Source organism: Tachypleus tridentatus, chromosome 8 (assembly GCF_004210375.1).
Source record: "Tachypleus tridentatus isolate NWPU-2018 chromosome 8, ASM421037v1, whole genome shotgun sequence".
Lineage (NCBI taxonomy): Eukaryota > Metazoa > Arthropoda > Merostomata > Xiphosura > Limulidae > Tachypleus > Tachypleus tridentatus.
Window position 1 is genome coordinate 97,578,966 of NC_134832.1, and position 17,688 is coordinate 97,596,653.

Sequence of the window (17,688 nt, forward strand, 5' to 3'; positions counted from 1 at the left end):
AATAAACGAGCTTTAATTTCTAACTTAAACTAGGCTAACATGAATTTATTTTATGCTACAGAAATAGGGGTCAGGATAAAAGTATTACGTAAGATTAAAAATCAGCTCCATAACATGTTCAGCAATACCCTGTCATAAAATATAAATTAAAATCAGATGTAAATATGCTACAAATAAAGAAGATACAAAATTTACACAGTATTACTTCATGAGAGATTTTTGTTTGTTCCACTATATACGTTATTAACACAGCTTTTCATTTGCTCCACGATATACGTTGTTAACATAGATTTTCGTTTGTTTCACTAGATACGTCATTAATACGGATTTTCGTTTGTTTCACTAGATACGTCATTAATACGGATTTTCGTTTGTTCCACGATATACATTGTTAATAAAGATTTTCGTTTGTTCCACTTTACACGTTATTAAAACAGCTTTTCGTTTATTTTACTAGGTACGTTATTAATACGGATTTTCGTTTGTTCCACGATATACGTTGTTAACACAGCTTTTCGTTTGTTACACGATATAAGTTATTAATACAGTTTTCAGTTTGTTCCACTTTACACGTTATTAATACAGTTTTTCGTTTGTTCCACTAGATACGTTATTAATACAGTTTTTCGTTTTTTTCACTAGGTACGTTATTAATACGGATTTTCGTTTTTTACACGATATACGTTGTTTATTCAGCTTTTCGTTTGTTACACGATATAAGTTATTAATACAGCTTTTTGTTTGTTCCACTTTACACGTTATTAATACAGTTTTTCGTTTGTTCCACTAGATACGTTATAAATACAGTTTTTACTTCTTTTGTTCCACTGAAAGATATTTTTAGGCTGCGTCTATTCATGTTTCCAGGATGTTTACAGCGAAAGAGTAAATAGAATTTATTTCTGCACAGTATGTAACGTATGTTTCGAACATGCACTAGGAATTGTTATCACTACTATTCATCTTAGATACAACTGGTGGTCAATCATTGCGAAGAACATAAACGCGAAAACATTCCAAATACTTTCATATTTTTGCCCTCCGTTTACAAATTCCGAACATGTCATATATATATATACTTCCACGGCTAACGTATAGGCGCGCAACCTTCATAATACAATTTCCGTTTTGGCTGAGAAATGCCTGGACCGGCAGTATCTATGCCTCGAGCGTTGTACCGACAAGTATAATGAAGGACACGTGTTAATATGCACAGGAAACTCAATTTAGAGTGAACTGACACAGTACAGGTTGGCCAAGTCTCTATTAATTTTCTATGAATGAGTGATGAATTTATTTGAATGTGTAGATCGTGGTGTACTGTGTTATTTTTGTGTTGCTAAATTATTTTCAAAAGCGTACTAGAAAGGATCAAACCTTGGCCAGAGTAGAACACTGGAACCGGTACAAGCCTTTTTTTAAGTTATTAGGTTTCGCTATGATAATTTTCTTTCCACCAAAACATTCTGTGGCTTTTTGTAGTTACTGAGGTAAGTAAGGACTTTTAACAATTTCTGAGAAAATAAAAAATTATTGTATAAATCTGGATGACGAAAACGTGATTTGCTGGAGGTAATAAACTTTATCAAAAGAACTGATAAGTTTCTTTTAGTTAACATACCTATTAGAAGAGGTTCTAAGATTAGATCATGTAACTGGATTTGTACTCTGTCAACTTAAATAGATGATATTATATAACTGAAAGACTGTTTTTTAACAGAGATTAGGTTTAAAGAAACAGGAGTATTTAACTTAAATAATGTTCTTCAATTATTGTTTTTTACGAAATACTATAATATTGTTATACTATGGTGCATTTGAAAAAACAAAAACCACCACAGATAAACTAGTGTTGTTAAAAAGTACTCTGAATAAGCAAGTATTTCACAAATATTCACTACATTAATGTATTGAAAGATAATTCTTGATCTTTAACTGTCGTCCAGAAAAGATTTAGAGATAACTCCACGTTTTCAGAGACCAATAAGATAAGCTTAGAAAACCATTTTATTAACAAGGTCTTGGCCTGGCATGGCCAGGTAGTTAAGGCACTCGACTGGTAATTCGATGGTCGCGAATTCCAATCCCCGTCACACCAAACATGCTCGCTCTTTCAGCCGTGGGGGCGTTATAATGTTACGTTCAATCCCACTATTCGTTGGTAAAAGAGTAGCCCAAGAATTGGCGGTGGGTGGTGATGACTATCTGCCTTCCTTCTAGTCTTACACTGCTAAATTAGGAACGGCTAGCGTAGATTGCCCTCGTATAGCTTTGCGCGAAATTCAAAACAAACAAACAAAAAGGTCTTAATTTTCGAATTGTTAGTGTGATTATTAATACGTTTATCAGTTTGTTCCTTTTAACGTGTCTAATATTTCAAATGTTCTGTCTCGTCACATTTTAGACCCATCATTTACTACTAGCTTTTAAATTTTTGTGTGAACAATTTAAAGTTGCCGTCTAATGGTCCACAAGATACCGAAAGGTGTCTTGTTCGATTGTAGTAACTTCATTGGAAGTGGAAAGTTATCCGACTTACAACGCTGAAAATATGGGGTTCGATTCTTCGTGTTAGACTAAGTATTGATAACCAATATATTTCTTTGCACTGAAAGAAAAAGAAATAAAATATAAATATCAGAATACATCAACAGTATTGGCATGCAGACAGTTTGTTTATAAATTATGACAACAGGAGTATAGTGATGAATGTAAACAAACGATCATCCGGTAATTGTTGTGGTTAAGGTTATTGGTCTGATCCAATGTTGTGTTAAGCAGGTAAAAAGCCTTACCAGGAATAACTAAAAGTTGAAAGTTAATAATTTTATCTATGCGCTGGCACCCGAACGGAAAGATTGTCTTTAAAGTAATGAATTTGGACATCTTGTTACTTTTGCATTAGTTTTTACCATTCTAATTTGTTCTTAACGTGATAAGTGTTTTAGAAAGAAACGACCCAACAGAAGCCAGAGATGACAGATTATTTTTGTCTGCTGTCGATAGAGAAAGCATAATACAAAAGTTTATGAAAAAGAGTAAATTTTATTTCTAAATCGTAATGAACAGAATGTTTAACAAGTTGTATTGAAAGTGGGTTGTGATTGTTAGTTTTTAATTATCAAACTATGACGAAATATGACTAAGGAAATGCTAGAGGGTTTGCTTAGAAAATGATCACGAATGTATTTAGACAAAGAAAAGATATCCGTAAAGCATGAATAGCCCTAAGGCTTCTGAATTAAGTGTTTGGGTGTAAATAGGTGAATATATAGACATAATATATGAGAAATCTTATTTTAACTTTATAAATAGAACGAATAAAAGAGGATTTACTTCTGTGAACATTACTTTTATATTGATATAAATATTTAACCTGTAGGCTCTAAAGTTAGAGGAGTATTGTAAATATATAAAGTAATATATTTTGATATTTTCGGTCAGGACTTTTATCAAATGAATTACCCTTGTTGTTTAGTGAAATTAGTATTGCACTTTGTTATGCAGTATATTCAGACAAAATTGATTAAATATGTAGAGCAATTATATATGTCTGCTTAATAACAGGAAGTTTAATAATATATATATATATATTAAAAGGTTTTATAGAATCTCTGAGTATGTTACACTTGGCCTATTCTAAAATACAAGTAAACAGTATTAATTAATAAACACATAGTAAGTGTTTGCTTTACACAAATGGTGCAGTTGCTTGTTATGGTTAAGTATCATTAACTCATCAGGTCAAAATCGTCTGGCATACTTCTCATATTCAACATTCTTATCTTCACAGATAACATCATATTTACCCAAAGCGATTGGTACACGCCAGGTGTTCAGTCATTGCCATTTAAGTATACATGAAACAGTAACCTTTTAATGCCATCTGTTCTGCTACTAGAGAACACTGATGTCGACATTCTTGTACAACTCACAGCATTACAGCAATAACGTCCATGGGCAAAACAATTATTATTTCTAGAGAATAACAAAGTGACAAAGGCAGCTAGGATGAAATAAGCGTAATAACTATCTCAATCACGTTTCATATGAAACATACAGATATATAGAAAACGGTTAACTCTTTGAAGCTTAGTTCGAGAAAATAACTTAGTAGCCTGGTGTGATTGAAGTTTTCATATTATTTTGGTTAACCAAACTAATTGATTTGGTTTATCAACATTTCTACGATGCGTTTTATATATTTAAAAGAATATTATTATTTTCTAGAAATCAAGGTAGATTTTTCTTCTTCTAGGAGTTTACCAATACGTTTTTAAACAAATACTTACAGTTTTATTTTTAAAGTTTGTAATAACGTTTAGTATCTTAATATTTATGGTTGTGAAGAGGACCGACTTGACTGCTGAGGTGCATTTGACTGGCTGCTTAGCGTAGACCTTTGTCATAGTTCTTCAAGTTTATTGATTAGAAGTAATGACAAAACGTGTTTCTCATGTGTCTAAAAGTGTTTTGGTTGTAAGTTGTGATTTTTCTCATCCTTATATCATGACGATATTAAGTAGTTTTACAAATCTAATAGAGTCCAGTTCTATCAGAAAGGACTGACAGTTGAACCTGTTTCTCACACACGTAAACAGGTTATTGCGAGGGGACATTTACTTTTAACTCTTAAAATTCTGTAACAGACTCATTGTTTTCCCTTAAGGACCATCGTTCGGTTACAAATTTAGTAATAATTTTTATAGTAACTTACAAAGCGCCACTTGAGCGCTACATATCGCCTCCATTAGTAAACTTACAATTTCCATTTTCGTATGTTATTGTTTATTTTTCAATTTCGCACAAAGCTACACGAGGGCTATCTGCGCTAATCGTCCCTAATTTAGTAGTGTGAGACAGCTAGTCATCACCACTCATAATCAAAGTCATAATCGTTAATGAATGGATTAACGAGATCCCCACTGTCCCTATCTACTATCTAGCGAAACTACAGCCAAGGGAACGGGCTTGGAGAAATCCATATGTTGAATAGTGGGATAAGTAGTCACATTGTAAAGCCCCCACAGCTGAATTGGAGAGCATGTTTGATGTTAAGGGAATTTGAACCCTTGACTCTTAAATTACAAGTTAAATGTCTAAACCACCAGGCCATGTCCGGCCTTTGACATGTTATTGGTATACTTTGGGCTTAAACAATGTTAAGAAAATATTTCATAAAATTGCAAGCTTACTAACAACAATTCAAGCTGAAAACGTTCTATCACATCCACATGAATCACCACGTACATCAAGTATATATTTGTTAGTTATATATAAGCAGTTTTATAGGAATTTCTGTTGTTACTAATAACACTATGTAACACAATTTCTTTCCTGGATAGTATGTGTTATTTCTTCATTGCTTATGTTGTAAAAGTACAGAAAATAGCTATTATTCCCTTCAAACTTTGCTCTCGTGGCCTGGATAATGAAATTCAGAAATTAACTTATTTTCAACGTAAAAATGGCAAATTTGCATATTTTCATTTACATAACATCTGAATAAAACAACACATTAATAAATATTTACATGTATTTATACTGATGTTATATAAAAATGAACAAAAATGTTTAGAAATGAGTATTTTTTTTTAGATTTGGATGTATAATAGTTGGTTAGTCTAGTTATTAGATTGAATTATTTAGTTTCTCTTCCTCACACTCTCGGTAATTCTTACCTGACGTGTTTAATATCATAGAACAAACATATTTAAACATTAAATTTACTAGTGTTTTGTATACTAATAGTTTTATGGTGATTTTTCTTCTTTAGTGCTTTAAGGGTATTACGTCGTGATGTCGCTTCGTTCTTATTTTTATGATGTGATGTTTCTAGGTTAGTGTACACAATCTCTAGAAATGTAGTTGATTTGGTAGATTCTATTTCTTTGTTATATATTCTGAAACAAGTTTAATTCCTTCAATCTTTCATATAGATGATAAATTTTGTTTTGTTTGGATTTAGAATTACTCTCCATTTAGAGCATCATTGTGTGCTGGGTGCCGAACAATAGCAAGTTCGTATTCTTTCATCTTTTTATTGTTCTATCATTAAGAAAACAAGAGATATATCTAAAGTATATCGTTGATATACTGAAGTTAGCCAAGTTTTATCTCATTCCACAGTGCTTGACTGAGTCAAAGACGTTTTGGACATCAAAGTCCGGAAAATCACCTGCCTAAGAGCACTGTGGACTACTAGCAAAGTTAGTATTTTATATTTTCAAATAAATGTGAAAGTATTTTTTTATGATTCATTAGAAATTTTCCTACTGTGTTGATTAGTCTTAGAGGCCTTCAGTTTTTTCTGGGTTTTGTGATTATTTATCAGGCTTGTGCATCATAACCACAGTTGTCTTCCGTGTATTAAAAGTCTAATAACTAACATCAAACCCTATTCTCCATGCAGATGTTGCCTTAACTTAAATTCGTTGTATATTAATTGTAAACGTATTTATGTAATGTGTATATATGCATGCAAGATCACACACACAGATATATATTTATTTGTACATATATATCATCATTACAACGTCTAACTTTTGAGTGTACTTTTATAACCTAATCATGTTACCTTCTGAAGCTACTTCGTGGTAGTGAAGGTTTTGCAATCTAGTATTTGTCACACTCAATATGTTTATCATTTTAGATGTCACAAAATAAATAACCAATGTCAGATTAAGATTTTTTTCAATTAAAATTAAAGATATGCAAGATTAACACTCATGCTGTTACTATTTTTTGTCACCTACTAAAGGTTACACAACTCCCTAAATACATGTAAAATAGGCATGCTTTTCAGGTATATAAGAAAAATCTCTGTAGGGTTCTAGTTACTCATCTGGACCAAGTTAGTAGCTCTTTAAAATCTTCTGATGATACCTACAATCGGAACATTTATTTAGTAACTCAGAAGACAAGGATTGTAGCACCAGTGAGTTACTGATTTTTGAATCACATTAAGTTAATAGAGCAGCTATGATATACAGTCTAGTAATACCTACTTTATTGAAGCTCTGCTTAGTGGTCCAAAAGGCTGATGTGATTAATTCATTTTGGTATTGTCAGTTTTAGGATCGAGAAAGTTTTCTAACTATCTATAAGTCACAATGTAGTATCAACATTGTACTGTGAAAATCAGTTGATAGCTTCAAAACTAAGGATTGCAACTTATTTTCAATCAATGAGCTTACAATCTGTGACATTCCTAGCTTTCGATAGCTATGGTCCCACTCATATTGATAAAAGGCCGTTATCAGCAGATCGTCTTACTGTAAGGAATGCTTATAGGCCTCTAAGTCCAATGTATTTTCACTTAATTCATTGTGGACAGTCACAAATTACTTTCAGCTTTCATTCCTCGTTGGATGAGATGGTATGACTTAAGATAACATTCTTATATTCCTCTAATTTAATGGTTTCAAACTCAATGACTCCTACTCGTATGTAGGTGTACTCGGATTTGCTGGGATGTATGAACATAACTTATTCACGTACTTCAAGAAATTTCATTTCTTGCGCCCATTGTGGCTCATATATTAACGAATAAAGCTGTTACAAAACACGGTATAAACCATTCCAGCTGTATCGGAGCTCCACAGTAGGTCATTTACTTGTCTATCATCTTGTTTAACCTGTCTTGACCAGTTATTTCTCCGCATAATACATACTGCACAGTATTCACATTAATATTAAACATCTTAATACAAATGCGATCAAAATAATTATCGAATGTTAATACAAGAGTGAAGAATACTTTGGTGCCCTTCACTCTTCCTGTCATGCAAAGTTTGAAAAACCACTTGGACTATGGACTGCCACCATAGTAAGAAAAAAAAAGCTGAGGGTTTAGAGAGATGGAGGAGCATACCTCCTCGTACTCATAACTAATGAGACAAATATAATAAGTTATTTATTTGTGTTGTATTACTCCATTTGCTCTGTTTGAGCTTTATCTTGCTGCATGACAACAAGTGCCCATGCTAGATGTAGAACTTTTAATGACTCTTTCCAAAGCTTCCAAAGTATTAATTGTGAAATCCATTCACGGATAAAATCTTCTATTGAATGAGTTAACACTACTATGGCAGAAATGGTATTTATTTTACACACAGTGTACAGCATCAGGATGACATAGATGGGCGTATTCTCAGCATATGGTGAGAAAGTCTTTTCATGTTTCCATGCTGCAGGGTCTGGTGATGCACTATAACAAAGTCATATGTCTCCAACTTTGTTATCTAATGTGCTATCATCTGTTCAATGCTCATAAAGTCCGTTAACCATTCAATGAAGCATTGTCCAATTGGTTGCTGACCTTCATATTATAAATGTAGTGGCAATAGTGTTTTATGAGGACTATCCCTGCAAGCAATTTCTTCACTGTTGTATAGTATATATAAAATAAAGAACCATAAGTATATGACTAGTGTACATAATAAAATGTTTTTCTCCATCATAATATAGTATTCACATCATCTGTTACCACAAGTGATTTTAATATCTTGATGCCTTCATGTTATGTAGAGTCTAGAAAATCATTTGTCTCAGAGCTTTTGTGAACAGCAAGCACAGTGCTTGTGCATCTGTAAAATTTATCCACCAAAAAAATTTTCTACAGTATGACTTAACATTCCTTTGAAAGAGACGGAATTTATTCCCTACACTTGATGCCCTTCAGTCATTGTGTTATGTTAAGTCTGAAAACTCACCTGCCTTAGAGCTCTGTTGACCGCTAGCAAAGTTAGCAAAACAATGCTAATAGTTTATGGTGATGGTACAGCATACTTTTCTCTATTCACAACTAACCATAGAAGTGCGAAGGTTATGTGTCTGACTACAATAAGGTGTGTTGTACTGTCACTATAAACTCTACTTTTTCTTATTGTCCTAGCCATCCATACGTGACTATTTCATTATATCATGACTGTTTTCCGATTTTATTATTTATTTTCATCCAAGTGCTTGATGGCATCCAAGTCAATAGTCAATCTACTATTCTGAGTATACCAGGCATTGGCTAAATTTTTTTAATCTGTAGCTGCAGAAAGTTTGACAAGAGGGAGTTTTACAGTATCAGCAATAGTTATATCTCCAGAAGAAGATATATCCTAGGTTCGACATTTATGTCATACAATGTTCTTTCTCCAGTGGCAGTTATATGCATCCGTCCTTCAATATTACTATATTTAAGCACTGAATATGTTCTTAATGTTCCAGAGAAGCGAATATTATGGTTCCTTTATAGAATACATATTGTCTGCATTTATGTTAGTTAATCACTATAATTTGAGCCAAATAACAACCTAATTCCACAGATACCGCCCCATAATTAATCAATAAGTCGCTGAATTGTTTTAACTCTCTTAGGTTTAGATTGTTTGCATAATCCTATACCAGTAATCTCAGATGTGTGAGTAACTACTTGCTTTGAGCATGATAAGGCAGAGCAACCTTAGTATCACTGCCTCGCCTTTGTTACTTCTACTTCACTTACCACACCTATAACTATCCCATTATAAATTCAGATTGTCAATGTCTATAATTAAACACAATCCTTGATTTTCATTTCTCATTGGACAGATAACTATTGAAGCTAGCACTTCCTACATTATTTATAGGAAGCAGTTCATTTCATGTGTGACTTTTAAAACTACGCAAGATTATCACAATGTAATATATTTCACCTATAGAATACAACTTATGTATACAGAGGTACTGTTATTTCTTTCGCTACACATGCTCAGGTGGTTCACTATTTCCGGGCTTAATGCAGTAGAGATTTAATAACTATCCTGCAGACTGTTAGTTGAACAGTGATGCAAAAGTGAAACTGATGGATATTTTCTACAGTACGTTCATATTTAAATTGTAATTTCTAGAGCTGAGGTTGGATATTACTACCGTTATTCTATGGGTAAACTTTCTAGACATTTGGAAGTCTTCCTCTATGTTTAAGCGTAGTTCTAGCTACACATAAGCTAGAACAAAATTAGTATTCAATGGCTAGAGTGACGGTTTTACTTGTTAGGCTTAATATATCACAAGAACTTCTAATGTTCCGGCTGCTCCTGCGTGTCTGTGTGCTCTTGTACCCTCACAGCTATGTACCAACCTCCATCCTGACCTCCAAGCCCTTCACTACAATCAGTTCGCTACATCCCAAATCCATGGACCAATCCTGTCTTGAACTACATTGGGTTTCGTAGATGCTGCTGTAGTGCTTTTTACTTGATGTTGGTTCTTCTGTAGAGACATAATCAAAACCAATAGTCTTGTTTACTTTGCAGATTAGCAAAGAACAGACACTTTTGGTCCTTTGGTACTTGCTACCTTTGCTGGTCAGTAAATTATTGACAGTTCATTCACTAGTGCTACACCAGACCACCAAAGAAGCAAATGCTTCACTTCATTCCTATATAATGTTCATATGGAAGTATAATTGAAAGACTCTGTGATATATAAATGATGAGAAAAACTAAATAACCCTAACTGATTACTGTAAGCCGGTGTAATTGCAGTACAGCTCAGGGATTTGTAGATTGGTTGATAACCCTCGGCATGACTCGAGATTAACATGGTGGAAATATCTGAGGAAGGATGGTCCATCTGAAGTATAACCACAGCAGCTGTCACTGGAATATTTTCTTTTCAGTTAAAGTTATCACTTTATATCTGATTAAAATGCAAACTGTATTCATTAAGGTTTCCTTCATACCAATGTAGTGTGTCATTGGAAAGTTACTTAAAGAACTTATCTAATGTATGCTTTTCAATATGCTTCAATCACCACAGGATAAGTTTTATCATGCAGATAATTCAAATTGTCTGCATAATCAGTTAGACCACAGCAACTTTGTCCTACTGAGCCACTTTTCTTTATTCTCTACGAGGCCAATCTGCCATTCTGGGCATATTAGATGTCGGTCGATCTTCTTAAATATGAATTTACAGCGAGATTGACGTCAAGGGCCTTTGAAGAACTAGGAGTGTCTATTTTTCCAAGAAATGACTTCTACTAGACTCGACATTCATGTCACTAGCAAACTCAGTCATAAGTACTTTGACCTACAGAAAATGGTATTCATTTAGTAAGAAGCATTATCTTAAAGTTGATTAACCCTAAAGTTCAAGTAAGGGCGATATGCACATTAGGAAAAAGAGAAAACCTGCAATAAAATCCTATGGTTACTACCTTAAAACGTATCATTTTATCTACTCTGCAGCATGATCTAATTACATTTTTCCATAAAAGTACAATCATTAGTTATTAGGTATCCATTTCAATAAGGTATGTGTTTCTTACGATAATGATAAGGTTGTGGTAAATAGTACAAGTATTTTATCCAACCTATTACATTTTTAATTAGATATATATATACTTACAATTTTAAGTGAGTTTGTATACTTTGTAAGACTTTCTAAACAAATATAAAACGTTTTTCCTAGTAGAAATTTATATTTTGTTTATTATTTTATCCAGCTTGCCTATATACAGATATGATCGATTTCACCAGTCTTGTAACCTTTACACACAGAAGAAGGAATTAAATTTAAACTACCATTTTTCTACTCTCTAGAATAACTGCAAATTGTTATAAAAATACAGTTACTTATCCTAAACAGACTAATGCTAATAACAACCTACACTTGTTTCTATTTAATGTTATTATTCTGTTGCCCTTTGAACCATGTTTAACTAATTATTTAACAACACAAATTTTAAGTCACTCAGCAAACACGTAGCTCAAGTTCACGTACTGAGTCACGTAATAGACGAGGTATTTGCGAGCATATCTCATGAAGAGTTTTTTATTGTTATTATTATCTTACCATAACTAACCTTTCCGAAACTAAAAAGTTTCAGTTATTTTATTTTACTTGCATTCAAAACAATAAATAAATGCTATATACATAACCAAATTTAGTACTTACATTTGGAGCCTCCTAGTGGCTCAGCAGTGTGTCTGTGGAAATATATGCTAAAAACGTGGTTTCGGTACCGGTGGCAGACAGATTACAAATAGCCCATTACATTGCTCTTTGTTTAACAAAAGCTTACAGTTTGCCACTTAAATTGTTTTTCTGTCGATCTGTCAATAAATTTTAGGCCTAGTTTATCTGATATAATTAACTTTAAAATGTGAAATATCTATATACAGTACTGTACAAAAGTGTTAGAACAAAGCACAAAATTAGAGCTCAGGCAATTTTCAAAGAACAGTGAAAGGTAAATCACAGGTGAAACATCAAAATTTTATTCATATTCATATTAGTAGAAAAGAAACTCAGTAGAAGTGCTTGAGTTCAGCAAACAGTTAATATTCTGCGTGTCCTCCTTTTTCTTTAATAATTGCAAACAGTCTTTCAGACATTATTGCAACATATGTTAATCAAAGTGTACTTTGGGATTTTACTTCAAATTTCTCTAACATACTCCCATAAAGTTTCTTTGGAAGTATCCCTTGATTTGTGAAAATTTTGATCTATCAAATCCCAGATCTGCTTAATTAGTTTGGTATTGGGTTTCTGTAGGGCTGTGTCATCATTTGAATGACTCCCACAGCTTCCTTTTTAGTTAACTAATTTCTGCATAGGTTGAATGAGTGTTTGGAGTAATTATTTTCTTGGTAGTAGAATCCTTTACTATAATACAGAAACCACTGGGTATATCATGACAAATCAGTATCTGATGGTATTTGCGATGGCTCATTATTTCATCTATTTTCTAAATATTTCTTGTCGCCTCAACAGATAAACACCACAAGCCATCACACTGCCAACCCTATGCTTCATGTTAAATACAATGCATTGAGGTATATATCACCCTTCTTTCAAAGGACGTACAATATACGCTTTGAACCAAATAATTCAAACATGAATTCATTCGTTTATAACACTTTTCCAATAATCAACAAACCATTTTTTTTTTACTTTTTATCAAAGTTCAGTCTCTTGACAGTATTTGAAGTAAATGTTTATTAACTTCTACACGACCAAATATTCTATTCGTGTTGAGTCTTCTCGATACTGTATACCTGGGTAATTTTCTGTATTTAGTACGTGTTTGTTTATCTCTTTCAGTGGTAGCGTTCCTTCTATCCCGAAGGGCTGCATAAATGAATATAATTAGCATCAATATTATTGAGTTTAGGTGTTCTGCCTGTTGTATTTTCAATTTTACTTGTCTCAGTCTAATGATCTAGGGTGTGCTTGGTATTGTTTTGGGATCATTTAAATTCTGCAAGAATTTGGTGTAGAGTCCAATCAGCAACACATAAATCTTCTACACAAACACTCTGTTCAACTGATAATTCTCTACGTTTATGGGACGAGTCATGACAACTAAACTTAATATATAGTGTTAAACACTGTTTTCATTAAGGTATATTTGTGGAGTGCTATAAAATTGATTTCTTCTAGCATTTAATGGTACTATATGCTAGCCTCTTTCAATATATTTAAAAAATACATGGAGTACCATGACAGTTATTTCAGACCCTAAATTTGATCAGTATGTTCATTCAAGCAGAATTTCTCTGACATGCCCTTGGTACAAGTATACGGGAATTCTAAAGAATAAGTATTCTCACCTTGGCTCATTTAGTTGTCAACAGGGAACATTATATATATATAGGCCCGGCATGGCCAAGCGTGTTAAGGCGTGCGACTCGTAATCTGAGGGTCACGGGTTAGCATCCCCGTCGCGCCAAACATGCTTGGCCTTTAAGCCGTGGGGCGTTATAATGTGACGGTCAATCCCCCTATTCGTTGGTAAAAGAGTAGCCCAAGAGTTGGCGGTGGGTGGTGATGACAAGCTGCCTTCTCTCTAGTCTTACACTGCTAAATTAGGGACGGCTAGCACAGATAGCCCTCGAGTAGCTTTGTGCGAAATTCAAAAACAAACAAACAAACATATATATATATATATATATATATTTTATTAATATTATATAGTTAAAAAAATTTAGGCAATTCAAAATGTTGTAATATATGAAAATTTTTACTCAAAATTAGACAAGTGGTTGTGCAACAAGCATCTCGACGTGGTTCAACTGCCGCACTTCAGCGTGTTTCTCATTGGTGGGCAGTTACAGGCACTTGCCACAAAAACTACAAATTGCTCAGTAATTTCCCCCATAATTCTCAAACCTTCTCTGGCCTCCCGAGAAACCTTAAACGACTCCCAGGTTAAGAACCACTGCAGTTAAGTGGCTATGATTTGTTTTTTCAACAACAATGTATATTAAGAAAAGACTTATCTAACCATTGTAGTCAATACAAAGGCAATGCATCTCAACTTTATAATATTGCAACTAAAATATATCGTGTCTAAGATTAAAGTATTAGAAAAATGGTGATTATTCAATTCTTATAATTCTAACAATAGTTTTTAAGAAAAATATATTTAATGCCCAAAATTATTACAATAACTTCGAACAGTACTCTTAGGGACCTAAAAACGATACATTATTTGTCTATTGACATCATAATCAAAATAATGCGTTTTATTTCTAAACGAGTTGAGATGCTTATCCCTTGTTATGATGAAATAAATATGTAGCTAGCAACTGAAGACACAACAAATGCACAGCAATTCATTTAAAAACAGGATAACAGTAGTGGTGTTTTAAATCCAGGAATGCTTTTTACAATAATAATGATTTCAAATCATTGGAGCCATTTCAAGACGAACACATTTTAATTCTTGGAAACTTATCAACAAAAACGAAGTTTTAAAATCATACTCAACGTACTATACGTATAAAAGTCAGTGACATTCAAATTTCCTCAGTAGTTATAGCACGTCAACCATGAGTCTTATGTTCAAGTACCAGTACAGATAAGGTTTCTTTTTAAATAAGTGATCATGATGAGAGCAAATTTTTTCAATATTTAGGAGATGTGACATTTAAATTAATATTTATTAACTGATTGAGAGTTTTCTTATAGCAAAGCTACATCGGGGTATCTATTGTGTCCACTGATGGGAATCGAACCCCTGATTTAACATTGTAAATCTGTAGACTTACTGCTGTCCCGACGGCGGACTATTAATTGACATCGGACGTAAAATACCGAATGTCAAAGTGGCTTAGTGGTTGCAACACTCAACTCTGTTGTGAAAACTCTCGTATAAATCCGAGTTGAATCAGGATTTTATTATATATTTTTTAAATAGAATATTATACTTACAGTAAATTCTTTCAGTACCATTGTATCTTATACCAAAAATTTAAGATATTGATAAACATTCGAATTAAAAGATGGAACGTTTAGGTCATCAAGGAATCTCAGTTTTTATTTCAATTGAAAACGTTTGACATTATATCATCTATGGAACAAATTCTTAACTAGATTCCGGAATAAAACTAAAGGCACTTCAGAAACAGTACAAGAAAGAAAATGTTACCAAGCAAGCGAAAGAACAAGTAGATAGAGGTTACACAAAAAGTCAAGAAAGGTCAGCAAAAACTAGGATAAGTGAATCGGAGGGCAAACAACAATCACGGTGAAGTGAAGCTCCTGGGAAAATAAAGGGAAAAAGATAAACTGATGATAAAATACATGGAAATGGATAGTGACCCTTCTATGCCTTCCTCGTATGTTGAAAGGATAAATCAACACGTCTAACCACAATGATCACAAAAAAAACATAAGTTGTCGATTCCTTGAGTTATAACAATATCTGTTTACTAACTCTTAGGAAATATAACAACCTCTAGGTACCTACCACGTGAAAATATATCGGCCACAGAGTCTGTACTTTGGTAAAAAACACAACAAAGACTATAATGTATCTGTTCTTAGAATCTCTAGAATAACAGTGTCTCTAAATAATATTTGAAACCATAAAATTTAGAGACATGCAAGTCTGAGAATCTTATCAATGATTTTCATCTAGCTCTTTTAAGTCTGACAACAGACAGGTACCTGACATTCCTAAACTGAACAACGACAATGTAGGTTATTATTTGGAATTTTAAAAACAACGATGTATTTACCAGTTGGAATCTTACCTTGATGAGATAACTTACCCTAATAAATTCTAATAATGTCAATGACATTTTCTCCGACCTATGGAATCTAACAATGATGATATACTTGAATGTTTAGCATTGATAAGATATCTAATGCTCGGAAATTGGTTTTTAACAACCACGATAACCATAAATTATTGTATCCTAGCAACGACTTTACACCTAATTCATAGAATATTAAAACATTACTATGTTTAGTCTTTTTAATATTGTTATCAGCAACGTATCTAACCTATTGGATCATAAAAACTTGAATATATCTAACTCTTACGAACTTGACAAGATGGTGTATTTAACCTTGCAATATAAACAATTATGACTAATTTAGCCAATGAAATCAAAATTTTGAACATATCTCGTCCTTGAAACTATAATAAAAATAAATTCAATAAACAATGACGACTTAAGTTATATTCGTGAAAATACGTTCATTTTGAACTTCAGTTTGAGCACAATAGAAGTGTTCGTTTGCATTAGTTTCATTAATATAAGTCAAACTGATAAAAAGTTAAATGTTAGTACATATTTTTAATGCGCACGTATATAATTTCATATATACAATAATATTATTAGGTTATTTAATCTCATTAGTACTTTCCTGACCTGATTATACAAAAAAAAGCAGTTGCGATTTAACTATCATATTAAAGATTTTCAACATTTTGCTCATTGGTATCTTACAATAAAATAAATTTTTGAAAGGAAAGGAAAACTTCTGGAATACCCAACCTTTTCTAGACGAGTATCCTTCTCGTATGTGTAAACTAATTCCTTATAATTGTTTGAAACTGGTTTTAATAATTCATATTTGATATAATTTATTACATCATGGATACGAAACAGAAAATAGTTTTGTTCCAGAATAAACACATGGATGTGATGAAACTTTGTAGAATGGACGACAACTACCTGTTATCGAGACAAAAGTGTAGAGGAAGACTTTCGAAACGTCGTCCTTTACAATTGTTTCTCCACAATAGGCATTTGCCGTTCATTCTACTAAGTTTCATAATGAATACTCTGCCTAAACAATCAGTCAATGAACACGTGGATATTTTAGATAACACTAAATCTAACAAAACAAATGAGATTTGTTATTACTTACAGAGCACATAAAATCACCAGATGATTACTGTTTGGATATATACAGCAAATTAATCCGCGAATCACAAAGAAATAATTTATTTATGAACTAATAAACTTGAAGTAGAGTATGTCTAGGATTCTGAAAGTTAAGAAATTAATAAGATAAAATTAAATCAATTATCTTAAAATTATATCCATGTTCCGTCTGTAACTGTCAACACATTGCTTTGGTGAATAACCTGATATAAGAAGGGAATAAATTAAACCAATTATCTTAAAATTATATTCGTGTTCCGTCTGTAACTGTCAACACATTGCTTTAGTAAATAACCTGATATAAGAAGGGAATAAATTAAACCAATTATTTTACAATTATATCCGTGATCCGTCTGTAACTGTCAACACATTGCTTTGGTGAATAACCTGATATAAGAAGGGAATAAATTAAACCAATTATCTTAAAATTATATCCGTGATCCGTCTGTAACTGTCAACACATTGCTTTAGTGAATAACCTGATATAAGAAGGGAATAAATTAAACCAATTATCTTAAAATTA

The 17,688-nt window shown here is 32.7% G+C and overlaps 1 protein-coding gene across 2 annotated transcripts in view; it reads left to right on the plus strand.

Moving 5' to 3' along the window:
- Positions 1 to 1,146: 1,146 nt before the first annotated feature.
- Positions 1,147 to 17,688, plus strand: part of LOC143223017 (uncharacterized) — a 60,886-nt gene continuing 44,344 nt past the window's right edge. The window contains exons 1-2 of one of the 2 annotated variants that reach the window (XR_013012613.1): positions 1,147 to 1,490; positions 6,130 to 6,210. The gene's annotated coding sequence lies outside the window, so the exon portion shown is untranslated. Of the gene's footprint in view, positions 1,491 to 6,129; positions 6,211 to 17,688 lie in introns of those variants that run through there. The other variant, XM_076450371.1, reaches the window with a different exon arrangement.